This window comes from Natrix helvetica (genome assembly GCF_964273705.1).
Source record: "Natrix helvetica genome assembly, chromosome: 2".
In the NCBI taxonomy this organism is placed as follows: domain Eukaryota; kingdom Metazoa; phylum Chordata; class Lepidosauria; order Squamata; family Natricidae; genus Natrix; species Natrix helvetica.
In genome coordinates, this window is record NC_138552.1 from 292,406,526 (window position 1) to 292,416,525 (window position 10,000).

Consider the following 10,000-nt stretch of genomic DNA (forward strand, 5'->3'; position numbering starts at 1 on the left):
AAAAAAGAGAGAGAATTTGGGAGAGAAGAGAAAGAGGAAAATAGGAAGAGAGAAAGAGACAGAGAGGAAAGAAAGAGAGAGAAAGAGACAGAGAGGAAAGAGAGAGTAAGAGAAAGAAAGGATAGCAAGAAAGAGAGGAAAGAAAGAGAAAGAAATAGAGAGAGAGAGAAAGGATAGAAAGAGAGAATGAGGGGAAGAAAAAGAAAGGGAGAGAAAGAGAGAAGAGAAACAGTGAAAAAGAAAGAGAAATGAGAGAAAGAGAGAGAGAAAGAGCGAGAGAGAGAAAGAAAGAGATTAAGAGGATAGGAGAATGATAATCAAGGAAAGTCTTGCTTGTTAAAAAAAAATTAACCCAACAACACAAATTGCACAGCTTACAAGAGAGAGAGAGAGAGAGAGAGAGTTTGGAAAATATCTCAACATCAGCCATTTTGCACACGCAAGGAGTGTTCCTTCCCCAGGGAACAATGCATTAAAAAGCCCCGCATCCAAGACCCACAGTGCCAAATCGGATCGCTTTCTCTGCGCTCATCCGATGCTCAGAGGAAGAGAGCTGAAATTCCCACCAACCCGGGTCCGGAGGAAGGCTGGCTGCTAACAAGGGATTCCTTGGCCAGGACTGGCAACGGCTCTCCGAAAGGATGAACAATGCAATCCATGGGGAATCCACATCCCGGAAAGTCACAATAGACTGTTGCATGTATCTGTGTAAATGGGGTGGAGTGGGGTGATGGCTTTGGGGTGGGGTGTCTGGGGAGACACGTCAAGACCAGACAACGCAGGTAGTCCTCGACTTACAACAATCCGTTTAGCAACCATTCCAAGTCACAACGGTGCTGAACAACCTGACTTACGATAGTCGTTCACACAACCTTGCGGCGTCCCCGTGGTCACGTGATTGAAATTCAGGCATTGGGCAACTGACTCACATTTATGACGGTCGCAGTGACCCATGGTCATGTGGTCCCCTTTTGTGACTTTCCGACAAGCAGTTCCGACAACCGGATTCAATCCACAACCATGTTATCGACTTCGCGCCGGCAGCGATTCACCGAACAACTGTGGCAAAGAAAGGTTGCAGGAAGCTCACAACCGTCTCGCTTAGCTTAGCGACAGAAACGTTGGGCTCAATGGCGGTTGTAAGTTGAGGACTACCTGCACAGGGCAGAGGAATGTGCCTATTTACTTTCCTTCAACTGCTCTCAGCTAGAGTTATTTTTAAGGATGCCTGCATCGGAGTTATGGCTGCCCCTCCCTCTGTCTGTCTCTCTGTCTCTGTCTCTGTCTCTGTCTCTGTCTCTCTCTGTGCTCTCGTGTTTGGGAGGCAGCACCTGCCTGGTCCAAAGTGATCCCCTGATACAACCTGTTAACCCCAGAAGAAAGACAGTTGTTGCAGTCTCCGAGTAGGTTGGGTGATCCTTGTTTATTTTCCTTTTTATGGGGGGAAAACAGCACATTTCTCTTTCTATGGATTGATTATGTGCCATCGAATTGTTGCTGTTTTCTTCTTCTTCTTCTTCTTCTTCTTCTTCTTCTTCTTCTTCTTCTTCTTCTTCTTCTTCTTCTTCTTCTTCTTCTTCTTCTTCTTCTTCTTCTTCTTCCCCATTTCTTCTCATCATCCCCCCTAATTCTCCTCCTCCCTTTCTTCTTCCATCTCTTCCTCTTCTCCCTCCTTCATCTTTTCTCCTCCCCCTCCTCTTTTTCCTTCTCTTCTTCTTCCTTCTCTTCTTCATCCCCATCTCTTCTCCTCCTCCCCCTATTTCTCCTCCCCCTTTCTCCTTCTCCCTCCTTCTTCATCCCCATCTTTTCTCCCCCTCTTCCTCTTCTTCTCCTTCCTCCTCCTCCTCCTCTTCATCCCCATTTCTTCTCATCATCCCCCCTAATTCTCCTCCTCCCTTTCTACTTCCATCTTTTCCACTTCTCCCTCCTTCATCCCCATCTTTTCTTCTCCCCCTCACCCCTCCTCTTCCTCCTCCTCTTCTTCTTCTCCCCCCTCTTCTTCATCCCCAGCTCTTCTCCTCCTCTCCCCTAATTCTCCTCTTCCCTTTCTCCTTCCATTTCTTCCCCTTCTCCCTCCTTCATCCCCATCTTTTCTCTTTCCCCACCCCTCTTCTTCCTCCTCTTCCTCTTCTTCTTCCTCCTCTTCTTCATCCCCATCTCTTCTCCTCCCCCCTAATTCTCTTCCCCTCTTTCTCCTTCCATCTCCTTCTTCTTCTTCCTCCTTCTTCCTCCCCATCTTTTCTCCCCCCTTCTCCTCCTCCTCCTCCTTCCTCCCCCCCTCCTCTCCTCCTCCTTTCTCCTCCTTCTTCATCCCCATCACTTCTCCTCCTCCTTAATCCTTTCTCCTTCCATGTCTTCTCCTTCTCCTTCCTTCTTTCTCCCCATCTTTTCTCCTTCCCCCTCCTCCCTGCTCTTCTTCTTCCTCCTCCTCTTCATCCCCATCTCTTCTCCTCCTCCTTCTCCCTAATCCTCCTCCTCCTCTCTTTCTGCTTCTTTCTCCCTATCTTTTCTCCTCCCCCTTCCTCCTCTTCTTCCTCTTCCTCCTCTGCTTCCTCCTCCTCCTCTTCTTCTTCCCTCTTCCTCCCCCCGCCCTGTGATTCACTCAACAACCGCAGCAAAAGGTCCATAAAATTGGAAGTGACTCACTTAACCACTATCTGGCTTAGGAACGGAAATTCTCGTCCCCGTTTGTGGTTGTAAGTCGAGATGCTTCAAGATAGTAAAGCAGATGTTTAGGTTAGTGAAAGAATGGAGAGCAGATGGACAGAGAGAGAGAAAGAGAAAGAGAAAGAAAGAGGAAGGGAGGGAGGGAAGGAAGGAAAGGGGCGAGCAGGTGCTAATAGCATCCTGAAGGAATAAAACAGAAAGAAGCTTTATTTTAAGAGACACGGCCATCTGGATCCATTAGTAATTCTTAAACTGAGCACCAGATAATTTAACATGCTGCAAAATATACGTTTATTCAAGAAACGGAATCTCTCAAGACGCATAAGAGGCCAATTTAACGAGGCCTCCTACAATACAGGAAGTCCTCGACTTACAACCACAATTGAGCTCAACATTTCTGTTGCTAAGCAAAACAGTTGAATCAGTGAATTTGGTCCCATTTTATGGCCGGTCTTGCCACAGTTGCTAAGTGAATCACGGCAGTTGTTACCTTAATCACACTGTTGTTCAGTTCATCTGACTTCCCCATTGACTTTGCTTGTCAGAAGGTCGCAAAAGGGGATCATGCGACCCCGGGACATTGCGACCGTCATAAGTATGAATCCGTTGCCAATCATCCGAAATTTGGTCATATGACCATGGAGATGGTGCAAGGGTTGTAAGTGTGTAAGTGTGAAAAACGGTCATGAGTGACTTTGTTCTGTTGTAAGTTGGGGACTATCTGTATTCTGTGTCCTACAGTCGTTTCCCAGGCTCACGCTGGAAACCCATCCTAGAGCCAGGTTTCCCCTCTTCTGCTCTTGTTCTCCAGCGCCTGGTTTTCATCATCTGTGATCCTGCATCGTAGCACAGAATGGGAGAATCCGAGGATTCCTCAGAAGGGTCTAGAACAATTCACCATGGCCAACTCACCAAGGCCAACTCTCCACAGATGACTTGCCACAGACAACTTGCCATCGCCAACATGCCATGGCCAACTCACTATGGCCAACTAGCCACGGCCAACTCATCATGGGCAACATGCCACAGCCAACTCGCCATGGCCAATTCACCAAGGCCAGATTGCTATGGGCAACTTGCCACAGTCAAGTTGCCATGGGCAACTCATCATGGGCAACATGCCACAGCCAACTCGCCATGGCCAATTCACCAAGGCCAGATTGCTATGGGCAACTTGCCACAGTCAAGTTGCCATGGCCAACTCATCATGGGCAACATGCCACAGCCAACTTGCCGTGACCAATTCACCATGGCCACTTTGCTGTGGCTAATTTGCCATGGCCAACTCACTGTGGCCAACTCACTATGGCCCACTCATCACAGCCAACTTGCTATGGCCAACTCACCATGGCCAACTCACTATGGCCCACTCATCACAGCCAACTTGCTATGGCCAACTCACCATGGCCAACTCACTATGGCCCACTCATCAAAGCCAACTTGCTATGGCCAACTCACCATGGCCAACTCACTATGGCCCACTCATCACAGCCAACTTGCTATGGCCAACTCACCATGGCCAACTCACTATGGCCCACTCATCACAGCCAACTTGCTATGGCCAACTCACCATGGGCAACTCACTATGGCCCACTCATCACAGCCAACTTGCTATGGCCAACTCACCATGGCCAACTCACTATGGCCCACTCATCACAGCCAACTTGCTATGGCCAACTCACTATGGCCCACTCATCACAGCCAACTTGCTATGGCCAACTCACCACGGCCAACTCACCATGGCCAAGTCACCACAGCCAATTCATCATAGCCAACGCTATAGCCAACTCACCATGGCCAACTCGCCTCGGCCAACTTGCCACCGCCATATTGCTGCGGGACAGCTGACTGCAGGACAAGAGTTACACTAATATCAAAGAAATAGAGGAATAGAGTCATTAAAGAAAGATGCCAAAGGAGGGACAGAATGAAATGTGAATTAAAATATTTTTATTTTATTTTAAATAATTAAATAGAATTGCTAAATTGTCCCACAGCAAGTTGGCTGTGGCAAATAGTGCTAGAGTCCCTTCTGAGCAAAGTCAACGGAGAAGTCAGACTCACACAACGACTAATATATATATATGCTGGTCTTGTTGTATTCGGGTCTTTTCCCGTGTAAGATTGAGATTGTCTTGGCAATGTTTCGGCGAGGTCCCACTCACCATCTTCAGGCTGCCGTTTTCGGCTTCGTGCTTGCGAGTAAGGCATGGTCGGAGCTGTCGTCTTTCTATAAATCTTGGTGGGAGTGTGTGGAGTGCTGGCTTTGTTGCTGTAAGTGGGTTGATTGGCTGTGTAGTTGCATCCTGATTGGTAGATGGAGTTGATGTCTGTAGATTGGTCGGCTGTTTCATATCATCCTGTGTGGCTGAGGTGCTGGCTGTATGTCCGTTGTTCTTTTGTGTTGTAACGACTTGAGTGGTGGGTAGGGTTCGTTTGTTGACTAGGGCTGGTTTCCAGATGTCTGGTAGGCGGGAGGTATTGTCACGCTTATTCATGTTGTGGGGGTGTTTCTCTATATCACTACACTAGAGCTCAGGATGTCATCACACAGCCCATTACAACACAAAAGACTAACGGGCACACAACTAGTACCTCAGCCACACAGGATGTTACAAAACAGACGACTAATCTGCATAATCTCCATCAACTAATCAAGATGTAATAACACAGCCAACCAACCCTCTTACAGCAACAAAGCCAGCACTCCACACACACACCACCAATATTTATAGAAAGATGGCAGCTCCGATCACGCTTTGCTCACACAAGCACGAAGCCGAAGACACCAGCCTGAAGATGGCGAGTGGGACCTCGTCGAAACGTCGCCAAGATACTCTCAATCTTACACGGGAAATGACCCGAATATGCCATTTTTACACATTTTTTTATCTACTCCTATTAATTCCATACAATACATCTTATATCTTTCTATACACATATATTTCTCTTATATGTCTTATTCCGTACTATTTTATATACAAGCTATCTTACATTTTCCCCTCCTTTTGTTAATTCTGCGCATTGATTTCTACGGCAGCTATGCGGCCTCTGATGTCGAAAAAACTGTTGCCTTTTCTTCGGAACAATACGGTCCTGGAGAATTTGTTAATGTTTCTCCCCCCCCCCTTTTTTATTCCCAAGTCCTCTTTTCGTTTCGTTTCCTTGGATGGGATAAAATTACCCTTTTCCTACATTATGGGTCATTTCCTATTCTTCTGCCTGGTTTCCTCGTAGTGCCAACATCCGGAGTGATTTCTTTTACTTAATATAGAATATTATGCGAAACTGAAAGTCCAATTTATGTGGGGGTTTTTTTTTGGGGGGGGGGGAACCCTGTCTTTTTAACAAGGAAGGCTGTACAGGTAGATCTCGACTGAGAACAGTTCGTTTAGTGATGGTTCGAAGTTACAATGGCCCTGAAAAAAGTGACTTATGACCCTTTTTCACACTTACGACCATTTCAGCAACCCCCAGGGTCATGTGATCAAAATGCAGCCGTTTGGCAACTGGTTCATATTTATGACCATTGTAGTGTCCCGGGGTCACGTGATCCTCTTTTGCGACCTTCAGACAAGCAAAGTCAATGGGGAAGCCAGATTCACTTAACGACCGTGTTGCTAACTGAACAACTGCCAACCATGGCAAGATAGGTCGTAAAACGGGGCCAAACTCCCTTGACAAAGGTTTCCCTTAGCAACTTAAATTTTCCGCTCCACTGTGGTCGTAAGTCGAGGATTACCTGTATCTGGAAAGGCAAACAAGAGGGGAATTTATTTTTTGGCTCTACGGGCAGTCCCCGACTTACAACTCTTTGTTTAGCGACCGTTCAATATGACCACGGCACTGCAAAACATGACTTAGACTCCGACCTCGCCTTACAACCGTCACAGCATTCTGAAGGCCGCGTGATTCACTTAACAACGGTGGCAGCAAAGGTCGTAACGCGGGGTGAAATTTACTTAACAATGGTCTTGCTTAGCAGTGGGCTCAATTGTGGTCGTAAGTTGAGGATTACTTGTATACTGCCGCAGTCTTGGTTGGCTGCAGACACCCCCCCTGAGTAGAAAACCACATTTTTTTTGCACAGGGGTGACTCATTTCTCTGCTATGGGCTGCCCCAAAACATGAAGAGAAGGTGGCAGAAGAGGGCTGCAGCCTTGGGGTGTCCCTCTTGCCAGTCAACGTACTTCGAGGACGAAAGATTTTAACAGGAAATGTTAAACGTGTTTAAAAAATTTTAAGAGATCCGTACTAGCAAATCCAGCCCTCGTCAGTAAAGGATGCTCAAAATTAGCACTCGGAAATTTGAAAGAAATTCTAAAACATACGGAGAGAAAAACAGCGGAAGAAAAATTCTGAGGGAGAGCAAAAGAGACTTTTGCTTATAATTTAGAATTCGTTCCCTCCCTCTCTTCCCCCATCCATCCATCATCCTTCCTTCCTTCCCTCCCTGCCTCCTCTTCTTCCTTCTATTCATCTTATTCCTTCATTCTCTCCATCCACCTTCCTTCTCCTTCCTTCTTTCCTTTCCTTCTTTCCTGCTGTCCCTCCCTCCCTCCCTCCCTTCTCATTCCCTCTATCCATCTTCCTTTCTTCCTTCCTCTCCATCTTCCCTTCCTTCCTTCTTTCCCTTCCTCCTTTTATTCCATCCATTCACCTTACTTCTCCTTCCTCTCCATCTTCCCTTCCTTCCTTCTTTCCCTTCCTCCTTTTATTCCATCTATTCACCTTCCTTCTCCTTCCTTCTTTCCTTCCTTCCTCTTCATCTTTCCTTCCATCTTCCCTTCCTTCCCTTCCTCCTCTTCTTCCCTCTATTCACCTTCCTTCCTTTCCTCCATCCACATTCCTTTTTCCTCCTCCTTCATTCCTTCTCTCCATCCACATTCCTTCTTCCTTCTTTCCTCCCTTTCTCCCTCCCTCCATCCTTCTCTTTCCCTCTATCCATCTTCTTTCCTTCCTCCCTCCCTCCCTCTTCCTCCCTCCCTTTTCCCTTTTCCCTACCTGGCCTACCTGTGTACCTAGCACCAGTTCGGATGCTCTTGGGATTCCTTAACTTACACTCCAGACAGGAATTTGAATTATTGGCCCTCCTGCTCAGAGGAAGGGGGGCATTTTCCGAACACCAATCCCACTCACCCAACGCGGAGAGCATTTGCAATTTGCGAGAGTTCTCGGATCCCTAAGGCCTCTTGAGCATAATCTCCTAAGAGCCATACCATTTATGTTAATGGGCCCTTTAATTTACCACCGTAATGGACTCTGATGAAGATGGATTAATTTGGATTAGGGCACTTTGTCGAAGACAGATAATTACACACCCCGATTCTCCTCTGTGCAAGGCTGCCAACTGTTGTGCACACGTGTTTTTTGGGGGGGGGGGGTTTGACATTCCCGCTGGGCACAAAGGGGGTGCGAGGAAGAATAAGGGTGATTTGGGGGTCACGTCTCAGAGTGAAAGCAATACAGTAGAATAGCTGCATTGGCTAATATTAATCAACGGGATCATTTCTTGGAATATCACAGCTTTTAAAGCTCACAGCCGGGTCTCCCTTGGTTGAACTGCATTCATCTATCCTTCTCTCCTTTCCAGCATCTGACCATCATATGAGATGCAATGCTGGCCTGGACACAGTAGAACAGCCTCTCCCAACTTCTGCTCTGCAACCTCCAGCATCTCCCATCAATGTGGACAACAATGGGCGGGCAATTGCAGCCCCTGAAGGTTTTCCATTTAAAGGACACCACCATCATACCTAAAATGGGACTAGAACTCACTGTCTCCTGGTGATTGACCCAAAGTCACCCAGCTGGCTTTCATGCCTAAGGCGGGACTAGAACTCGCCGTCTCCTGGTGATTGACCCAAAGTCACCCAGCTGGCTTTCATGCCTAAGGCGGGACTAGAACTCGCTGTCTCCTGGTGATTGGCCCAAAGTCACCCAATTGGCCTTCATGCCTAAGGCGGGACTAGAACTCACTGTCTCCTGGTGATTGGCCCAAAGTCACTCAGCTGGCTTTCATGCCTAAGGCGGGTCCAGAACTCACTGTCTTCAGGTGATTGGCCCAAAGTCACTCAGCAGGCTTTCATGCCTAAGGCGGGACTAGAACTCACTGTTTCCTGGTGATTGGCCCAAAGTCACCCAACTGGCCTTCATGCCTAAGGCGGGACTAGAACTTGCCGTCTCCTGGTGATTGGCCCAAAGTCACCCAGCTGGCCTTCATGCCTAAAGCGGGACTAGAACTCACTGTCCCCCAGTTTCTGTTGCTTTTCCCACTAGAGCAGGGGCGCAAATTTGATGTCTTCGAGGGCCAGATCAGCATTGTAGATCTCCTCCGTGGGCTGGCATGGATGTGTGTGTGGGGGGGCAGGACGGATGCCTCCTGCAGCACCCTGCCAGCCAAAATGGGGCACGGCAGGTCTGTGTGCAGCCCCCCTTACCCCTCGTTTTCACCCTCTATGGCCTCCTGCAGAACTCTGCCGGCTGTTTTCGGGATTGTTTTCGGGCCTTTTTTCATTTTAGGATGGGTTTTTGACCCATTTTCGGGTTATTTTCGGGTGGTTTGGAGGTCATTTTCAGCGGTTTTATGGGCCGTTTTAAGGCAGGTTTTGGGCCATTTTTGGGCTGTTTTGGGGCTATTTTTTCGGGCCGGCACAGTGCTGCAGGAAGCCATGGGGGGTGAAAACGAGGCATGGGGGGTCCCCACACGCGGCCTGTTTTAGCCGCCAGAGGCACCACAGGCCAGTCCCATCCTGCCCTCTGAGAGTGCACTATGCTAGTTGGGGAGCGATGGGATCTGTAGTCCCTCAGGCTCGAGCAAAGGAAAGGCTTAGGAAAGTAACTAAGCAAACATCTGCAGGTTTTTTTGGGGGGGGGGGTTAAAAAAAAAACACCCCAACAACAACAAAGGGACAAATTTGAACCTATTTCCTCCGTGAAATCCCAGCCTGATCCGGAAGCATTTATAGCCCTCGAGGTCAGGGGCCAAGAGCTGAAAACCAGAAGCCGATCGGAAACTTCCTCCATCCCCAGAATCATATAACCCCAGAGAGCCTCTGCGGGAACATCTGTGCTTTAGATTCAAGGCCTTTCTGGACCATTCTTGGCCGGAAAAAAAAAATGCTATATATATATTTTGCAGAGTTCCAGGAATATACGGGAAGGGACGAGCTGCAGCCGAGCCCAGTTGCGTTATAAATAGGGTTCCTGCGAAATGACCCTCCGTGGACATTTTTACCCACAGGAACAAACAACAACAACAACAACAACAAAAACCCAGGGAAGAACGGAAGGTTATTAATTGAATGAAAGGAAATCACCGTTGGGTAAGAGA

At 47.9% G+C, this 10,000-nt stretch overlaps 1 protein-coding gene across 1 annotated transcript in view; it reads right to left on the reverse strand.

Annotated features, from left to right (window-relative positions):
- The window catches only part of BCAS3 (BCAS3 microtubule associated cell migration factor), a 630,880-nt gene that overhangs the window by 40,593 nt on the left and 580,287 nt on the right, over positions 1–10,000 (reverse strand). The window lies entirely within an intron of this gene.